This window comes from Felis catus, chromosome B1, assembly GCF_018350175.1.
Source record: "Felis catus isolate Fca126 chromosome B1, F.catus_Fca126_mat1.0, whole genome shotgun sequence".
NCBI classification, from domain to species: Eukaryota; Metazoa; Chordata; class Mammalia; order Carnivora; family Felidae; genus Felis; species Felis catus.
The window spans coordinates 171,125,750-171,145,861 of record NC_058371.1 but is presented as its reverse complement, the minus strand read 5'-3'; positions in this window follow the sequence as shown (position 1 = coordinate 171,145,861).

Sequence of the window (20,112 nt, the reverse complement as noted above, 5' to 3'; positions counted from 1 at the left end):
CCAGCCAGGTGCCCAGCTATAGAGTTTTCATTCGGGTTTTCACCTGTGCCTACCTACTCTTTCCTCCAGAAATAGTAGACCGGTCTTACCATGTCTCTTAACCTGCACAGAAGTCTTATGCTTGCAAACGACAAGCGAACACCAGGTTCAAGTCTCCCTCATACTCTTCAACAGATGATGACATTTTCTTTCATAACATTGAACTGTGTACATCAATCTTAATTAAGCTATTTGCTTGCTTGGGTTAAAAATATGTGAAGTACATTTAAAAGCATTTCTGGATGCACACGTTTAAAATAAGCATTATTTATATGCTTATACACACATACACACGTCTATACAAAACCAGAGCAAACAGTTTTTAAAAAGCAAATTTCTTTTGAGAGCCATAATTTAAACTAGTCACCACAACTGTGTGAATCCATCCTTCTTTGGCTAAGATAATTTAAATGACTAAAGGTAGTGAGTTTGTCATCCCATGAAAACACATCGATAATTGAGTATCTCTCTACAGACAATAGTGTGCTGATGGTTTCCATAGAAATGCAAAGTCCAAAAATGCATTGAAGTTCCTTTCCTCACCTCTGTTGAACTTTCCTTTCATTACTGGGTGAAGAGAGATCACTCTATCATTTTGTCAGGCATTTGAGAGATGCCGCCATTATGTTTCTGTTCATAACAATCTCTACGTGGGAAGAGTATTACATAGTCCGCGGAGTATGCACCTATTATTGTCTCCCGGTCCTCACAAGATCCTTGGGGTTGGGCAGAGCACAAATATTTATTTCTATTGACAGAAGGGAAGCTGAAGCCTGTGGAGTTTAAGTTACTTGCCTGAGGCTATGGGACTCGCCAAGTCACAACCTGGGATTCAAATCCAGACCTTCTGAGTCCTCATCCACACTCTTTTCTTTACTTTGTGCTAAAATAAATACATAAGTAAATAAATAAAAATTAAAAAAAAATACTGGTGCTTTTGAGACAGACTAAAAATCTTATTTGCTTGGTTCCTCCTTTAAAATCTAAAAACAAGAAAGAGCTCACCAGGTGAATTTGACACGTGACGCCTCTGTGTTACAACTAACGTAGGGACGCTTATCCAGAGGACTGGCAGTCTATGCATTGAACGGGCGGGATGAAGGATGTGGGGGACAATTTTATGGTGGCTGCCCTGTGCGCATGCTTGGAGGAGCTCCAAAGCTCTGCAGTGGGGCTGCAGCCACCAAATGCCGCCCCCACCCCACCCAATCTACCTCATGGCTCCCAGCCATCCTGTCGCCTCCCTCATCCTCGGCACAGCACGAGAGCAGGGGAGAAGGAGGTTGGCACTGGAAAGAGTTGGTACTGGGCAAAGGGTTGGCACAGTTCCTTGCAGATACTTGAGGTGGGGACAGAAACAGAAGATGGGAGAGATCGGCCACAATTCCTGAAACTTTCCTCAAGAGAAGGTGACAGGAAGCTTTTGCATAAAGTAGCAGAACATGGGGTGCCGCTCCTGGCTCCCCAAACTATAGTCAGTGAGTTAAGGAAGGAGTTGGAGAGACCTTCAAGTCCACGCCTCCCTCATTCATTCACCTGTTCATTCCACAAATAACCATTGAACACCTACAGTGCGGAGGATATAGTAGGCAACAAATCACAGTCCCTGCCCTCACAGAGCTCACGTTTTCGTGGGGAGAGAAACAGCAACCAAATAAATAAGCAGAGCATCAGCTGGTGATACATGCTGCGGAGAACAGGAAAACCAGCTAAGAGGAAGAGGGGCTCTCGTGGGGAACAGGAGATGCTATCTTATGTATGTTGGTCAGGGACTGATAATGACATTTAAACAGAGACTTGAAGAAAATGAGGGAAGAAGTCATGGGGATATCTGATGGAAAGAGAATTCCAGGCAGGGGAGACGGCGAGTGCAAAGGCTCTCCTACAGAGAATGGCTGGCATGTTTAAGGAACAGCTAGGATGCAAATGGGGTTGGAGTGGCATGAGGGTAGAAATTGGAGATGTGGTCAGAGAGATGGTGGGGCCCAGGCCATACGGGGTCTTGCAGGCCAGTGTTAAACGTGAGTGAGACCGGGACGCACGGGAGGGTTTTGAGCAGGGAAATGATAGGATCTGACTTTTTAAAGCATCCTTCTGGTTGTTCTGTTGGAACACATCTTAGGGCTATGCCATGGAACATGATGAAAATTTATTTCATTCTTAAAAGATCTTGTGTATTACTCAATTGCCTTCACGTTTCCAGATTGTTTTCTATGCTTCTCTCTAGACAGGTTTTCATCATTTATTTTATTTTCAATCATCGGATTCTTTATAATAGTCTGATCTTCTCATTATCCCTTTTCACCCCCCAACTTGAAACTTTCCGATGGCTTTCACTTGCACTCAGGGGAAAGTTCAAACTCCATCGGCTGGCACGAAAGGTCCGGTAAGATTGAGTACTCACCCACCTCTCTCCTCATGTGCTCTGCTCTGTCTTCCTCTTCCTCTGCAGTGGTCCTCTTTCAGTTCCTTCTAGTTCAAGGCCTTCCCCCAGATTTGTTCTTCTTCTTAATATGTTCTCCCTATCTCTGCGTAGTTCATCGTCACGTATCCTGTGCTCCAGAAATTTGTTGGATTAGTTCGTTCACCGATCAAATGTGGCACTAAAAAAAATGAAGTCACCTCTGAAGCCACTGTTTGGAGTTACTTCTGTTTTGGAAGTAAGCCCAGGATTCACTATTACAGAAATTTGATTCACTATTATTTTATCAAGTTTTATTTATTTAAGTAATCTCAACCCCTCCAATGTGGGGCTTGAACTCACAACCCTGAGATCAAGAGTTGCCTGTCCCCCCCCCCACCTGACTGAGCCAGCAGGGTGCCCCATTCAGTATTATTTAAGATTATATGAATATACTTGGGAGTAAATATATGGATATTAATAAATTACATGCTCACATTTTGGAATACCTTTCCTAGATGTTATCATTCTAATTCACCTTTCTACATCATTGCAGCACAGTAAATTACATGAAACATCTTGTTAAATAAAGACTTTTCATAAATTGTAGTGTGGCTCTTGATTTATTATGGATTTCCCCATTTGGGTATCTTATTAACAATCTGAGAGGCTCATCTTTCTATGTTACCAGAACTATTTTATTTTGCCTAATTCCTTGTTGATGCCTTTTTAAATTCTGCAGTTGTGCTGTTTAATATGTTACCCTACCGATACATGTGGCTTTAAATTTAAAAATTCTAAGGGGCACCTGGCTGGTAGAACATGTGACTTTTCATCTCAGGGTCATGAGTTGGAGCCCCATGCTGGGTGCAGAGATTACTTACAAATAAAATCTTGGGGCACCTGGGTGGCTCAGTCGGTTAGGCATTTGACTCTTAATTTCGGCTCAGGTCATAATCTCATGGTTCATGGAATTGAGCCCCGAGTTGGGCTCTGTGCTGGCAGTGTGGAGCCTGCTTGGGATTCTCTCTCTCTCCCTCTTTCTCTGTCCTTCCCCCTCCCCTGTGAACCCATACTCTCTCTCTCTTTCTGTCTCAAAAAAGGTATGTGTTAGGGGCACCTGAGTGGCTCAACTGGTTAAGCATCCAACTTCAGCTCAGGTCATGATCTCATGGTTCATGAGTTCAAGCCCAGTGTTGGGCTCTGTGCTAACAGCTCAGAGCCTGGAGCCTGCTTCGGATTCTGTGCTTCCTTCTCTCTCTGCCCCTACCCCACTTGTACGTGCTCTCTCTTTCTCTCAAAAATAAATAAACATTTAAAAATTTTTTAAGTATATTTAAGAATATATCTCTATATATTCTTATTTATTCTTCATAGGATTAAATCATGAGCCAGCTCAGGGAGGCTATTTTATAATATAACTGTAATAAACCAGAAATTTGATGCCCCTTGACTCAGGTTTCCACACTCGACTCTTGGATCAACAGGCAAAATGTAAATGAGTCCCAACCCCATTAGATCATGGAGACCTCTGGTGCAAATAAAAGACGATTCATGTCAGTGTGGATCTTTTCAGAGTCTAGAGTCTAGAGGGCTTACAAGTTCAGGTACCATGGGGCATGAACCTGAGAACTAGACAGCCAGGGGATGTTCAAAACGGGAACCAAACAATCTATGGGCATAGTGTTCTTTATGGAAAAACAGTAATTTACCCTTTATCATCTACATTATACAACTTATAATATGTCCCCCAGAGATAGTCTGCTTTAGAGAATTACATACACAAACATGCTATAGTGAGCACACAGACAAACAGAGATAGGAACAAGATGGGAGATTCTTTGCAAGTATAGAAAGCAGAAAACAAAGACCTTTAAAATGTATTTTGAATAGTACTTAATAGACCATGTAATTTAGCCTAAGGCTTGGTGGCTGAGAGTAACCAACAGTTTTAAGTGATGGAAAAACTGCAAAGTGAAAGGCAATTTCAAATAACTTAATGTAAGAAATCCTTTACATGGTCAAAAAACAGTGAGCAATTTATTTTTTCAATAGGAAATCAGTTTTTCTTCACTCCCACTAATAATTAGTAAACAACTACTTAAAGAATATTGGGTTGAAGCAAAGTCACCAAATTGGTGTCTTGGCTTAGCCCTTGAGCTAAAATATGTTTATTGCCATTTTACAGACGGGAAAACTAAGGCTCAAAGAAGTTAAGTGCTGTATTTCCTGGGTAATAAGTGGTGGAACCAAAATTGAAACCTGAGTCCCATCAGCTCAAGAATTCTACACTGACTCCCTTCCACGTAGAATTGACTATGACTCATTTTTCTTTGATTTTTGTGGTTAAATTCTGAATGAAACCAGAATGATAGAACATCATTTTTAAGAACCAAAATAATTGAAGGAGCATCCAGGACATTTTCTATGCAAGATCATCTTAGTTTTTAATTCAGAATATTCTCTTATCTTACCAAATTTACTTTAAAGATTATGCTTCAATCCATGGGAAATATCTGGAATTATGTTTATTTATTTAAAAGTCTAGGGGTGCATGGGTGGCTCAGTTGGTTAAGCGTCCGGCTTCTGCTCCGGTCATGATCTCATGGTTTGTGAGTTGGAGCCCCACGTCGGGCTCTGTGCTGACAGCTCAGAGCCTGCAGCCTGCTTCGGATTGTGTGTCTCCCTCTCTTTCTGCCCCTCCTCTGCTCTCTCTCTCTCTCTCTTTCTCAAAAATAAACATTTTTAAAAAGTCTACATGTATTTTCACTTCATATAGTTTAATGAAGTTCTTTATCCATTAAACAACTGAAAGCAGGGGTCAGCAAACTTTTTCTGTAAAAGGCTAGTTAGTATTTTAGGCTTTGAGGGCCATATGGTCTCTGTCACAACTACTGAAGTCTGCTATTGCAGCATGAAGGCAGCTCTAGAACATACATAAACAAATTAGTCTGGCTATGTTCCAATAAAATCTTGTTTGTGGACTCTGAAATGTAAATTTTATACATAATTTTTTATGCCATGAAGTATTCTTCTTTTGGTTTTCTTCAACTACGTGTAAATATAAAAACTACTGTCAGCTCATGGGCTATATAAAAATGCATGGTAGGCTGGATTTGGCTTATGGTTCATGGTTTGCCAACCCTTCATCCAGAACATGCATCGACACCTGTAGAAACGGAGAAACTCGTTTAAGAATATAGAAGAACTAGGGACTATGCTATATCTTTTTTTTTATCTTTACTCAGCTTAATGGACTGTATCTTATCATAAGGAAATAAAAATAATGAAAGCCACTAGAGAGTAATTTAATTGTATGTGAGGAAGGGGCATTTTAAGATCATTAGCCAGAGGTACTCTGAAATATTCTTTTTTTTTTTTTTTAATTTTTTTTCCAACGTTTTTTTTTATTTATTTTTGGGACAGAGAGAGACAGAGCATGAATGGGGGAGGGGCAGAGAGAGAGGGAGACACAGAGTCGGAAGCAGGCTCCAGGCTTCGAGCCATCAGCCCAGAGCCCGACGCGGGGCTCAAACTCACGGACCGCGAGATCGTGACCTGGCTGAAGTCGGACGCTTAACCGACTGCGCCACCCAGGTGCCCCTGAAATATTCTTAATAAAAGCAAAGTCAGAATGTTTGCCATTATTACTCCACATGCCTTATCTATAATGGCAAAAACACAATGCACTCCTTCTATTAGTAATGTTTCCTTCCCTGTGCCAAAAAATGGTATACTCTTATTAAATGTTGCACTAAGTATTACACTAAAGAACAAGGGGGCAGGAAGAGAAATGGGCTAAAAATTTTAATTATAGTATTTGTTCTCCCAATCTGGAATTAGTAAACTTAAAGGACACATCTGGGGGCACCTAGGTGGCTTCATTGGTTAAGCCTCCAACTCTTGATTTCAGCTCAGGTCATGATCTCAAGAACTGTGAGGTCCAGGCTCGTTGGCTCCTTGCTGTTTGTGAGATCCAGCTCCCACTGTCAGTGCAGACCCTGCTTGAGATTCTCTCTCTCCCTCTCTCTCTCTCTCCGCCCCTCTGCTGCTTGTGCATGTGCTCTCTTTTCTCTCTCTCAAAATAAATAAATAAACGTTAAGAAAATAAAGGAGGGGCGCCTGGGTGGCACAGTCGGTTAAGCGTCCGACTTCAGCCAGGTCACGATCTCGCGGTCCGTGGGTTCGAGCCCCGCGTCGGGCTCTGGGCTGATGGCTCAGAGCCGGGAGCCTGTTTCCGATTCTGTGTCTCCCTCTCTCTCTGCCCCTCCCCTGTTCATGCTCTGTCTCTCTCTGTCCCAAAAATAAATAAACGTTGAAAAAAAAAAAAGAAAAGAAAGGAAACATCTGCTTTAATCTTCTCCATTAATGGATAATTTATGTATAATCTCTATATAATTAACATATCATTACTTTGAAGATTTGCTTATCGGGCTCTTCTTTTACATCATTCAATATTTATTGAGGGTTTACTATGTACCAGACACTATTCTAAGCTCTGAGTATATTGTAGTGTATACAAATTCTCTTATATCTTCTTTCAGAGGAATGTACAATATAAGGTTCTCCACATTGACAAAAGTTAGCTATAGTCCCCTAGCATCATGCTTTTTATATGACAATCGACAAAATGAAAAAAAAAAGAACTGGTAAGTCACCTTATTAGTTCATTCTTTATTATAACGTGCTTTGAAACGTAAGGAATCAGTTTCTTTGCTCATCCATAAGGAGCAACTCCTCATTGTTAGTTTTATCACGAGATTGTAATAATTTAATCACATCTTCAGGTTCCACTTCTCATTCTAGTTCTTTTGCTTTTTCCACCGCATCTGCGGTCACTTCCTCCCCTGAAGTCTTAAAATTTTTTTTTCAACGTTTATTTATTTTTGGGACAGAGAGAGACAGAGCATGAACGGGGGAGGGGCAGAGAGAGAGGGAGACACAGAATCGGAAACAGGCTCCAGGCTCTGAGCCATCAGCACAGAGCCTGACGCGGGGCTCAAACTCACGGACCGCGAGATCGTGACCTGGCTGAAGTCGGACGCTTAACCGACTGCGCCACCCAGGCGCCCCATCCCCTGAAGTCTTAAATCCCTCAAAGTCATCCATGAGGGTTGGAGTCAACTTCTTCCAAACTCCTGTTCATGATGGTACTTTGACTCCTCCCGTGAATCGCGAATGTTCTTTAAGGCACCTAGAATGGTGAATCCTTTCCAGAAGGTTTTGAAATTCACTTTGCCCAGATCCATCAGAGGACTATCTATGGCAGCTATAGCCTTACAAAATATATTTTGAATAACAAGACTTGAAAGCCAAAACGACTCTTTGATCCATGGGCTGCAGAATGCTTGTTGTGTTAGCAAGCATGAAAACAACATTAATCTTGTACATCTCCCTCAGAGCTCTCGGCTGACCGGGTACACTGTCAGTGAGCAGTCATATTTTGAAAAGAATCTTTTTTTCTGAGCAGTTAGCCTCAACGGTGGGCTTAAAATATTCAGTAAACCGTGCTATAAGCGGATGTTCTGTCATCTAGACTTTGTTGTTCCATTTATAGGGCACAGAGTAGATGCAGCATACTTCTTAAGGGCCCTCGGATTTTCAGAATGGTAAGTGAGCACTGGCTTCCGCTTCCAATCACCAGCTGTATTAGCCCCTAATGAGAGAGTCAGCCTGCCCTTTGAAGCTTTGAAGCCAAGCATTGACTTCTCCTCTCTAGCCATGAAAGTCCTAGATGGCATCTTCTTCCAATAGAAGGCTGTTCGGTCCACATTGAAAATCTATTGTTTGGTGCAGCCACCTTCATTCCTTACCTGAGCTAGATCCCCTGGATAACTTGCTGGAGCTTCTTCCTCAGCACCTGCTGCCTCACCTTACCTTTTTCTCTATGGCTTCTTTCTGTAAATCTCACGAACAAAACTGTGCTAGCTTCAGATTTGCTTCTGCGGCTTCCTCACCTCTCTCAGCCTTCACAGACTTGAGGAGAGTTAGAGCCTTGCTCTGGTTTAGGGGAAGGTTGTGGCTACTTTGATCTTCTATCCAGACCACTAATATTTGCTCCGTAGTAGCAATGAGACTATTTCACTTTCTTCTCATTCACATGTTCACTGGAGTAGTATTTTCCTTCAAGAACTTTTCCTCTGCATTCACAACTTGACTAACTGTTGGCACAAGAGGTCTGACTTTTGGCCTGTCTCAGCTTTCAACAAGCCTTCCTAAACTGAATCATATTTCTAGCTTTTGATTTAAAGTGAGAGACGTGCAGCTCTTCCTTTCACTTGCACACTTAGAGGCCATTGTTGGGTTATTCATTGGCCCAATTTCAATACTGTCGTGTCTCAGGAGCTAGGGAAGCCCCAGGAGAGGGCGAGAGACCAGGGAGTGGCCAGGTGGCAGACCAGTCAGAACACACACAACCTCTATGGATTAAGTTCACTGTCTTACACAGGTGCTGTTCATGGTGCCCCCAAACAATTACAATAGCAATAGCAAAGGTGGCTGATCACAGATCACCGTAATGATTACACTAAGAGTGAAAAAGTTCGAAATGTGACGCAGAGACACAAAGTGAACAAATGATGTTGACCAAATGGTGCCGCTAGACTTGCTCGCTGCAGGGGGCCACAAACCTTCAACTTGGAAACACACACGTCTGTGAAGTACAATAAAGCAGAGGGCAATAAGATGAGGTATCTCTGTAGTAGAAATTTAAAAGACATTTTGCGACAATATGTCTGCTCAACTTTTTACTACACTCAAAGAACTTCACATCAACTTTGTCTTTCCCCCACCTCTTTTATTTCTCCCCCCAATTTCTATGTCAAATAGGACGAGAAAATCTGAGAATGGCAAAAGACAGGGTCGTGTACAGGAACATAACCAGGTGAAACAGAGGAAGTATCAAGGTTAAAACCTGGGGCTTCTATTTTTAAGAATCCTCCTTTACCCATCACAAATTTTTTTTTTAATTTTTTTTCAACGTTTATTTATTTTTGGGACAGAGACAGAGCATGAACGGGGGAGGGGCAGAGAGAGAGGGAGACACAGAATCGGAAACAGGCTCCAGGCTCTGAGCCATCAGCCCAGAGCCCAACGCGGGGCTCGAACTCACAGACCGCGAGATCGTGACCTGGCTGAAGTCGGACGCTTAACCGACTGCGCCACCCAGGCGCCCCTACCCATCACAAATTTAAAGAAACCATTAATCGGAAAGGTAGCTCCAGCTGTAGAGCAAACCCTGTTAGTCACACATAATATTTGTTTAAAGTGAGCGAAAAGAAGGGAACACTTTTTTTTCCTCTTCACTCTCACAATACAAACATAAAAAACTAGAAATACCAGATGGACCTGGAGGTAATTAATGCACAGTAAGCTGAACGTTTTTACCGGCAATGTCACTTTATTTGTGCAAGAAGCGGCTATAATTAAAATATAATGATTTAAGTAGGCCACTGGGTTAGACGGTAGACTTCTCCTTGAATAAGTTATCATTTTGTCTTTCCACTTTTTTGGTTCCCATCTCCTGGTCTCGCTGACATGACGTTGTTCATAAAACTCATGTCTTTATCAGTGTGTGTTTTTTTTTTAATTAAAAAAAATTTTTTTAATGTTATTTATTTTTGAGAGAGAGAGAGAGAGAGAGAGAGAAGAGACAGAGCATGAGTAGGGGAGGGGCAGAGAGAGAGGGAGACAGAATCCGAAGCAGGCTCCAGGCTCTGAGCTGTCAGCACAGAGCGCCATGCGGGGCTCGAACTCAAGGATTGTGAGATCATGACCTGGGCTGAAGTCAGACGCTTAACCGACTGTGCCACCCAGGCGCCCCTATCAGTATGTTTTTTCCACTTCTGATTTATGGTTTGGGTGGCCACTATTTTTATACTTTTGCCAAAACATTTAGTGGCCACTGAAGGGATAAATGCAGAGTGGCCTTTGGGGAGTCGGGGGCCCAGTCAGCATGTCCTAACTTGTCCAACAACACCAAGACTTACTCAAAAGTGAAAATCCGAAATTGAGATGATCCAGGGCTGGCCAAGGGCCACCCTTGTAGTTCGAATCTAGTTTAGGCAGACCTGGAGCTAACCAGGACCTGGCATGCTAATGGATACTGAAACTGGCATAGTTCCAGCCAAACACAGGAAGCAAAGAGATGGGGAATGTTCAATGACCATATATGGTCAGCCCCCTTCTCAGAACACATTTCAAGTCCCACTTCACCTAAGCCTACACTTGCTGGCTTCTTAATTTTTTTTTTTTTTTTTTTTTTTTTTGCACCACCAATGTCTTTACTTGTTCAAGAGTGATGTCTTTTTTTGTTTGTTTACTTTTTTAAAGTTTATTTATTTTGAGAGAGACAGAGTGGGGGAAGAATAGAGAGCAAGAGGGAGACAGAGAATCCCAAGCAGGCTCCATGCTGCCAGTGCAGAGCCCAATGCGGGGCTGGGACCCACGAAACCGTGAGATGATGACCTGAGCTGAAAGCAAGAGTTGGACGCTTAACCGACTGAGCCACTTAATGACTACATACATTTGAAGTAGCTTAAACAATATTTGCAAGATGTGCAGCAGTCATAGTGGGGTATGAAAAACTCTGATTTCTTTCAATGAAAAGGTCACAGGTACTAATACTAGCATAATGTACTACCCACATTCATTATTGAAGGAAATGCTGCCTTTTGTGTAGAGGTTAGTGAAAACAAAACTTTAATTTTTTCATCCAAAATCACGTTGAATGCAACCAATAGACCTCAGGCTAACAATCCCTGAAAAGTTTGAAAACAAACAAAAATCCAACTAACAGAGTTGAAACCCCAGCTGCTGCCTAATAAAACAATTTCCAGGTGACGGGGATGCTCCCTCTCCTCCAGCCATTTTATTTGCAAATCTCAGTCCTCGTTGCCGGGTGAAATATTATTCTTGTGCATTGTGTCTTCCAGTGATCCGTTGCTGTGGGTTCCAGGTGTGTGTTTCTGAGCATTAGAAGGCACACTCAGAGTAGATCCCTTTCTGAAAGAGACATGTCACACAAAGACAATTATTCAGATAACTTACTTCAAAGTCTCCAGAAAATTTTAGGAAAAATAGGATGCTTCTCTTACAGATTAACCCCTTCAATTATCCTGCATTCGGCTCCTTTAACTGAGGGGAAAACATCTCGGTTAAAAGCTCTTTGTACCCCAGTCAAATACTCTTTTGATGAACTTATAATTAGAGGTCAACAGATGAGGTTCTAGAAAAGCCTAGCTTTGAGGTGATTAAGATTAGGCAAAAAGGAAAAGTCCTGAGGATTACGATCTGGAGTCATCTTCAATATTCGTTTAAAAACAATTTTTAAATGCTTATTTATTTTTGAGAGAGAGATAGAGAGGGTGTGGGAGAGGGGCAGAGAGAGGGGGAGACAGAGAATCCCAAGCAGGTTCTGCACTATCAGTGCAGAGCTCAATGTGGGGCTAGAACTCATGAACTGTGAGATCATGACCTGAGCCAAAGTCAAGAGTCTGATGCTTAACCGACTGAGCCACCCATGCACCCTGTTGTTCGTTTTTAAAAATTTATCCTATTAGGAGAAATGAAACAAAGTGTGGTCAAGAAAACTGTTATTATTGCCAGAAATAATAGCAGCATTAAGAACAACAACATCAATTAAGTCACTACCTTCATACAATGAAAATACCACCACAAATGTTAGTGAGAGGGACTTTTAAGTTTTAAACTTAGGCAGTCATTTCTTCTTTTTTTTTTTTTTTGCATCAAAGTAAGTTCAAAAATCTCAATTAATGGATAAGGAAACATAATTTCATACATATTCCTGGTTTAAAAAGAGACACTACAATATACTAGTCAAAAGAAATAGTGATGTAAAAACATAATGTCTAAATACTTTTATAAATGATCGATACCGTTAGTGCTGCTAGCTGAATGACCTTTATATTTATATGAGTACATAATGCTGCAAAGAATGTGTAAATGATTTTAATAGTTTTCAAGGACACACTGCTTAGGTAGACAAGGAGAGTATTGTGCTTTATTCTAAAGCAAAGCACAAATCCGGAAAGTTAGCTCGTACCCAAAAAAATGCTTTCACGATAATTATCACACGTGCAAAGAAAGCTTTATTTTTTTAAGGTACTGATGTAAACTGGGGCCTTGTTCTTTGAAAATAATATTTTGCCTAACTTGAAAAGTTGAAGAAACTATTAAAAGTTGTACTTGATACAAACCTTGACATTTAGACTGGGGCAATCTGAATTCTAGGTATAACTGTCCAGAATCATAAGCAAACAAGTTACCAGATAGCCACAAGGTTCCTGACAAACCAAACCATTGAGAAACTGCTTATTTCATAAGTAATTTTCTAGTTAAGGGTAAAACTGTTGATTTCATTTAAATTTGCAGCAAAATATAAACTTTAAAAATTGTATTTTGCCTTTTAGTATTACTCTGTGTACTTGCTTGTCTTCAATTAATTGGAAAACCAATGAATTTCCCTGAAAAAAGTAACAGAACTAAAATTTGGCCTGAAAGCCACAACTCATAAACAAAAATTATATTAGTTCAATAGATGCAACACAATTCTATTAAAAATCCCATCTGGTTTCTTGGTAGAAATTGATGTTTATCCTAAAATTCACATGTAAACTCAGGGTACCAACAACAGCTAAAACAATCTTGAAAGAACAATAAATAAAATTGGAGGACTCACATTTCTCAATTTCAAAACTGACTACCAAGCAACAGTATTGAAGATAGTGTGGTACTGGCATAAGATATATGTGTAGATCATTGGCATGGAATGAAAGAATCCAGAAATAAACTCCCATTTCTATGTTCAATTGCGTTTTGATAAGGTTATCTAGACCAGAAAGGACAGTGTTTTTATTTTTTTTTCCAGATTCATAATATATTGTACAAATTGAGTATCACATTATGAGTTGTCACTAGCTTCTCCAGGCATGGGAATTTAACAGGTGAGGCACAGTTTAAGATCCATTTCTGTTGCTTTCACAGCTGGTGTTTTTTTGACCTTAACTTGAAGTATAAGAGTTGAAATATTTTTTGATACCAGTGAAATGGAGTTGGGCATCAGTTTCTGGACCTGCCATGATTTCAAACTTGCAAAAGGCAACAATTCCACTGGTTGTGTAGAAAGGACAGTGTTTTTAAACAAATAGTACTGGGACAACTGGGTGTCCACATTCAAAAGAATGAAACTGGACTCCTACCTCAAAACATATGTAATAATCAACACAAATGGATCAAAGTCCTAAATGTAAGAGCGTAAACTACAAAACTCATAGAAGAAAAAAGAGTAGTAAATATGTGTGACCTTGGATTAGGTAAATTTCTTAGGTATGACACCAAAAGCACAAGCAACAAAAGAAAAAAGAGATAGACTTCATCAAAAATCTAAATATGCATCGTCAAAAGCAAAACATTTAGTGATGCAAAGGACACTACCAAGGGAGTGAAAACACAACATATAGAATAGAAGAAAATATTTTCAAATCATTTATCTGATAAGGGACTTGTATCTGGAATATATAAAGAACTCAATAACAAGAAAAAAATTTTAAATGGGTACAGGATCTGGACATTCTCCAAATGGATGTTTTTCCAAAGAAGATACACAGATGGCTAATGGCCGCATGAAAAGGTGCTCAACATCACTCACTAATCATCAGGGAAATGCAAATTAAAATCCCAGTGAGATACCACTTTACACCCACTAGAATGGCTAGACTAAAAATAAACAAAAACAAACAAAACCAGAAAATAAGAAGTGTTGATGAGGATGTAGAGAAATTGGAACCATACACTGCTGGTGGGAATGTAGGATTGGTGCAGCCACCGTGGAAAACAGTCTGGCAGCTCCTGAAAAAGTTAAACGTATAGTTACCATTTGAACCTTCAATTCACTCACTTTTAGGTATACACTCCAGAGAAATGAAAATGTATGTCCACACAAAAACATATATGAATGTTCATGGCAGCATTTTTCATAATAACTTAAAAACAGAAACACCCCAACTATCCACAGACTGATGAATGGACAAAGTGTGATTTATCCATACAAGGCAATATTATTTGTCCAGAAAAAGGAATAAAATACTGATGATATATGCTACAGCATGGATGAACCCTGAAGACATCATGCTAGGTGAAAGAAGATAGTCACAAGAGATCACATATCATGGGATTCCATTTATGCGAAATGTCCATAATAGGCAAATCTAAGAGACATAAAGTAGATTTGTGGTTGCTTAAAGCTAGAGGAGATGTGGGGGTAATAGGTAAAAAACAAATAGTGTTTTTTAGAGGGAAGTGATGAAAATATTCCAAAGTTGATTATGGTAAAGATTGCACAACTTTGTGAATAAACTAAAAGCCGTGAATTGTATCCTTTAAATGGGTAAATTGTATGGTAGGTGAATTATATGCCAATAAAACCAATACAAAAAAACATTATTCAAATGACCCATTATCTTTTTTTTTTTTTTAATTTTTTTTTTTCAACGTTTATTTATTTTTGGGACAGAGAGAGACAGAGCATGAACGGGGGAGGGGCAGAGAGAGAGGGAGACACAGAATCGGAAACAGGCTCCAGGCTCCGAGCCATCAGCCCAGAGCCCGACGCGGGGCTCGAACTCACGGACCGCGAGATCGTGACCTGGCTGAAGTCGGACGCTTAACCGACTGCGCCACCCAGGCGCCCCGCAAATGACCCATTATCTTGATAGCAGACAGATTGTTAGGTTCCTATGAAAAAGATGCAAGGCGCATTCATCCATTTATTCATTCATCCACAGGCATGGAATAGGAAATAGGAGGATGAGCAGGTTTGTGGCTAAAATCACTCTGGGACATGCTGAGTTTGAAAAGCCAGTAGAATACAATCCAGCAAGAGAAGCCCAGCAGGAAATCAGAGATATAAATCATTATGTCAGGGGAGAAACTTATGTTGAAGTTATAGATTGGGGGTCATTTGCATATGCTTATAATAGTTAAAATTATGAATATGTAGAAAATGTGTGAGGCAGGAATTTTTTTGGGAATTGTAAAATATATGGAACATAAAATTTACCGTCTTAACTATTTTTAATTGTACAGTTCAGTGGTGTTAAGTAAATCCACACTGTTGTGCAACCAATCTCCAGATCTTTATCATCTTGCGACACTGAATCTCTGTACCCATTAAACCACTACTCCCTATTTCCCCTTCGCCTCAGTTCTTGGAAACCACCATTCTACTTTCTGTTTCTATGAATCTGACTAATGTAGATACGCATATTAGCATTTGTCTTTTTATTATCTATCTATCTATCTATCATCTACTACCTATTTGCTTATTTTTATATTTAATTTTAAGTAGGCTTCACACCCAGTGCAGAGCCCAACGCGGGGCTTGAACTCATGACCCTGAGACCAAGAACTGAGCTGAGATCAAGAGTCAGATGCTCAACTGACTAAGCAACCCAGGCGCCCCATCATATGAGCATTTGTCTTTTTGTGACTGATAGCATTTCACCTGGCAGACTGTCTTCAGGGCTTATCCATACTGCAGCGTGTCTCAGAGTTTCCTGCCTTAAGCTAAATGATATTGCATTGTATACATACACCACATTTTATTTATCCATTCATCCATTGAGGGACTCTTGGGCTGCTTCCCCTCTTGGCTATCGTGAATAACAAATATCCCTTTTCAATCCTTTTGGTATATATCCTGAAGTGGAATTGCTGGATCATATGGTCATTCCATTTTTAATTTTTTTTTATTTTAACGTAGTTTTTTTTTAATTTTTTTTTAAATTTGCATCCAAGTTAGTTAGCATATAGTGCAACAATGATTTCAGGAGTAGACTCCTTAGTGCCCCTTCCCCATTTGGCCCATCCCCCCTCCCACAACCCCTCCCGTAACCTTCAGTTTGTTCTCCATATCTATGAGTCTCTTCTGTTTTGTCCCCCTCCCTGTTTTTATATTATTTTTGTTTCCTTTCCCTTATGTTCATTTGTTTTGTCTCTTAAAGTCCACATATGAGTGAAGTCATATGATTTTTGCCTTTCTCTGACTAATTTCACTTAGCATAATACCCTCCACTTCCATCATGTAGTTGCAAATGGCAAGATTTCATTCTTTTTGATTGCTGAGTAATAGTCCATTGTGTATATATATACCACATTTTCTTTATCCATTCATCCATCGAGGAACATTTGGGTTCTTTCCATACTTTGGCTATTGTGGATAGTGTTGCTATAAACATGGGGTGCATGTCTCCCTTCGAAACAGCACACCTCTATCCCTTGGATAAATGCCTAGTAGTGCAATTTCTGGGTCGTAGGGTAGTTCTATTTTTAGTTTTTTGAGGAACCTCCATACTGTTTTCCAGAGTGGCTGCACCAGCTTGCATTCCCATAAAATAAAAAAAAATTTTAAATGCAAATTAAAACCATAATGAAATATCACCTCACATTTATTAGGGTGGTTACTATGAAAAAAAAAACAAGCATAAAATAACAAGTGTGGGCAAGGATATGGCAAAGTTAGAACCTTGTGCTCTGTTGGTGGAAATGTAAAATGGTATAGTTGCCATGGAAAGTAGCATGCCGGTTTCTTTAAAGGACCCGAAGTGGGCTCTGTGCCGACAGGGTGACAGCAACAAACCTGATGTGGGGCTTGAACTCACGAACTGCAAGATCACGACATGAGCCAAAGTTGGCTGTTCAATCACCTGAGCCATCCAGGCACCTGTTGTTGAGGGATTCTTAATTTAGGGTACGTGGACCACACCTAGTGTGAATGGGTGGGCTTTCAACAGTCATGAAGGCCCTCGTCCTGAAATTCTATGTGTGGGTGGGTTGTTTTTCCTCAGAGATTCTCTAGCTCTGACCACATTTGTTTCCCACAGAGAAAGTAGCCTCTTTTCTGCCGGATTGTGTAAATAATGCATCTAGGGAAAAAACCCCTAAAGAATAAAAGAATGATTCCAAGTCTTTTGTTTGCTTATCAGTTTATTTATATCTTCTGTCATGCAAAGACCATCACAGTTACATAGTCAACTGTATCTGTCTTTCCTTTTAGAGTTTCAGAGTTTTTCAGCCTTGGTTAGAAAAGGATATCCCCTCAGCCTTTAGACAGAGCATAGAGGAACCTAGATTTCTTTGTGTGATATCTTTATTCAGTTACATTTTTACATTTAAGTTTTTAATCTTTCTTGAATTTATTTTATATTAGTGTAAAATGGGGGGCCTTTAAATTTTCTTTCCTGGGTAAATGACAGCTATTTTAATCTCTCTGTCTGCCAAAACTTATAAGGTGATGTAAATAATATTGGTGCTGGTAGCTATCCTATTTTTTAGGGAAATGATTTTTTTTTTGATTTGCCACTGCATATTTGCTTGCTCAGTTTTGCTAATCTTAAGGATATTTAAATAGTTTCCTTCTATTCTTATTTTTCTAAGAGATTTTAGCAGGAATGGCTGCTGTATTCCATCAAATAAGTTTTTAGCATTTATTGAAATGCCTATATTTTTCTCTTTTATTGATGCATTTGATTATGTAACAGATTATATAATAATGAACCATTCTTGTATTTCTGAAATAAATCCTGTTTGGTCATAATATATTATCCTTTTGTTACATGGGTTTTGTTTGCTAATATTTTATTTTGAATTTTTGCGCTTTTATTCATAAGTGAGATTGTTCTATACTTTCCTTTATGTTGTTATATTTTCCAGGTTTTGGTATTAAAGTTTGCTGTTTTATACAATGAATTAGAAGAATATCATCTGGCATGGTAAATAACCTTGTAATTATCTCTTCTTTGAAAGTCAGATAAACTTAACCGGGAAGCTATCCGTATAGTTTCGGTGGCTTTGGTTTTGTTTTTGACAGAAGATGTTTTTCATCACCTGTTCAATTTCTTTTCTAGTGATTGATCTGTTCACATTTTCTATTTCTTTTGGGGGTCAATTTTACTTGCTTTTTTTTTAATGAGGAAATTAGTCATTTCCTCTAAATTTTCAAATTGCTGACATAGAATTGCAAGAAGTAATTTTCACCTATCCCTTTAGTCTCTCCTATATGTGGGGATATGACTTACTTCTCACTCCTCATTTTGCCTCTTCTGTGTCTTGCAGTATGTGTGAGGAGGGTGAGGTTTTGATTTCACTGGTCTTTTCAAAGAACTAGATTTTAGATTTAAAAGACTTAGTTCCTTTAAGGTAATGTTTTAATAATGGTTAAGTCTGATAAACTTTCATTATTTTCACTTTTATATATAAATTTTAAATTTTGTAAATTTATTTACATAATTTTATATCCTTACATGATGTTCTTCACCTTGTTTGGTGCTTTCAACTTAATTTCATTTGTCTAGTATTTTTTTTTTAATGTTTATTTATTTTTGAGACAGAGAGAGACAGAGTGCAAGTGGGGGAGGGGCAGAGAGAGAGGGAGACACGGAATCTGAAACAGGCTCCAGGCTCCGAGCTGTCAGCACAGAGCCCGCTGCGGGGCTCGAACCCACGACCGGTGAGATCGTGACCTGAGCCGAAGTTGGACGCTCAACTGACTGAGTCACCCAGGCGCTCCTCATTTGTCTAGTATTAATATCACCAACTCTACTTTATCTTTGTATATCCCTTCTTTTTTTTTTTTAATGTTTATTTATTTCTGAGACAGAGAGAGACAGAGCATGAGTGGGGGAGGGGCAGAGAGAGAGGGGGACACAGAATCTGAAGCAGGCTCCAGGCTCTGAGCTGTCAGCACAGAGCCTGATGCGGGGCTCAAACTCCCAGACCACAAGATCATGACCTGAGCCGAAGCCAGATGCTCAACCGACTGAGCCACCCAGGCGCCCCTGTATATCCCTTCTTTGATACTCTGTGTAGGCATGTTTCTAGTAATTATCATACAGCTGACTTTTGCTTTTTTAACCAAATCTGGCAGTTTCTCATTTAAAATTTTTTTTAATGTTTATTTTTGAGAGAGAGAGAGAAACAGACAGACAGAGCATGAGTGGGGGGAGGGGCAGAGAGAGAGGGACACACAGACTCCAAAGCAGGCTCCAGAATCTGAGCTGTCAGCACAGAACCGGACTTGGGACTTGAACCCAGGAACCGTGAGATCATGACCTGAGCTGAGATCAAGAGTCAGTCGCTTAACCACTTAACCGACTGAACCACCCAAGTGCCCCAGTTTCTGCTTTTTAATGGATACATTCAGGTCATCACATCCAATGTTCTTATCTTATTCTTTATTCATTAATTTAATTTAGATTTTGATTCCCTCTGTTTCTTTTTCTCTATTTTTGCTCATTTCAACAACTTAATATACGTTTCCTTTTCTCCTTTGTTAATTTGGAGTGTCTCCTGTATTTTTTTCCTATTCCATTAATGGTTACTTCCCTTTTCCTCCCCTCTGTATCAGAATATGTCTTTAGTATTATTTGTAAATAAGCCACCCCCCGAGATGCAGTATATTCCCCACCATGATGTTCTAATCTAGCCTTCCCTCCCCCACCCCACCTCCACCTCCCCTAGCTAAGATCTTTAGAACATTCTTAGTCACTTTCTTCCACTGTTCTCCCCGTCCCTCTGAGTATCTGGTACTCCTCCTCCTCCTTCACAGGCTTCACTAGCTAGAAGACCTTTCGCCTTCTGGCCTCATTTTTAAAAAT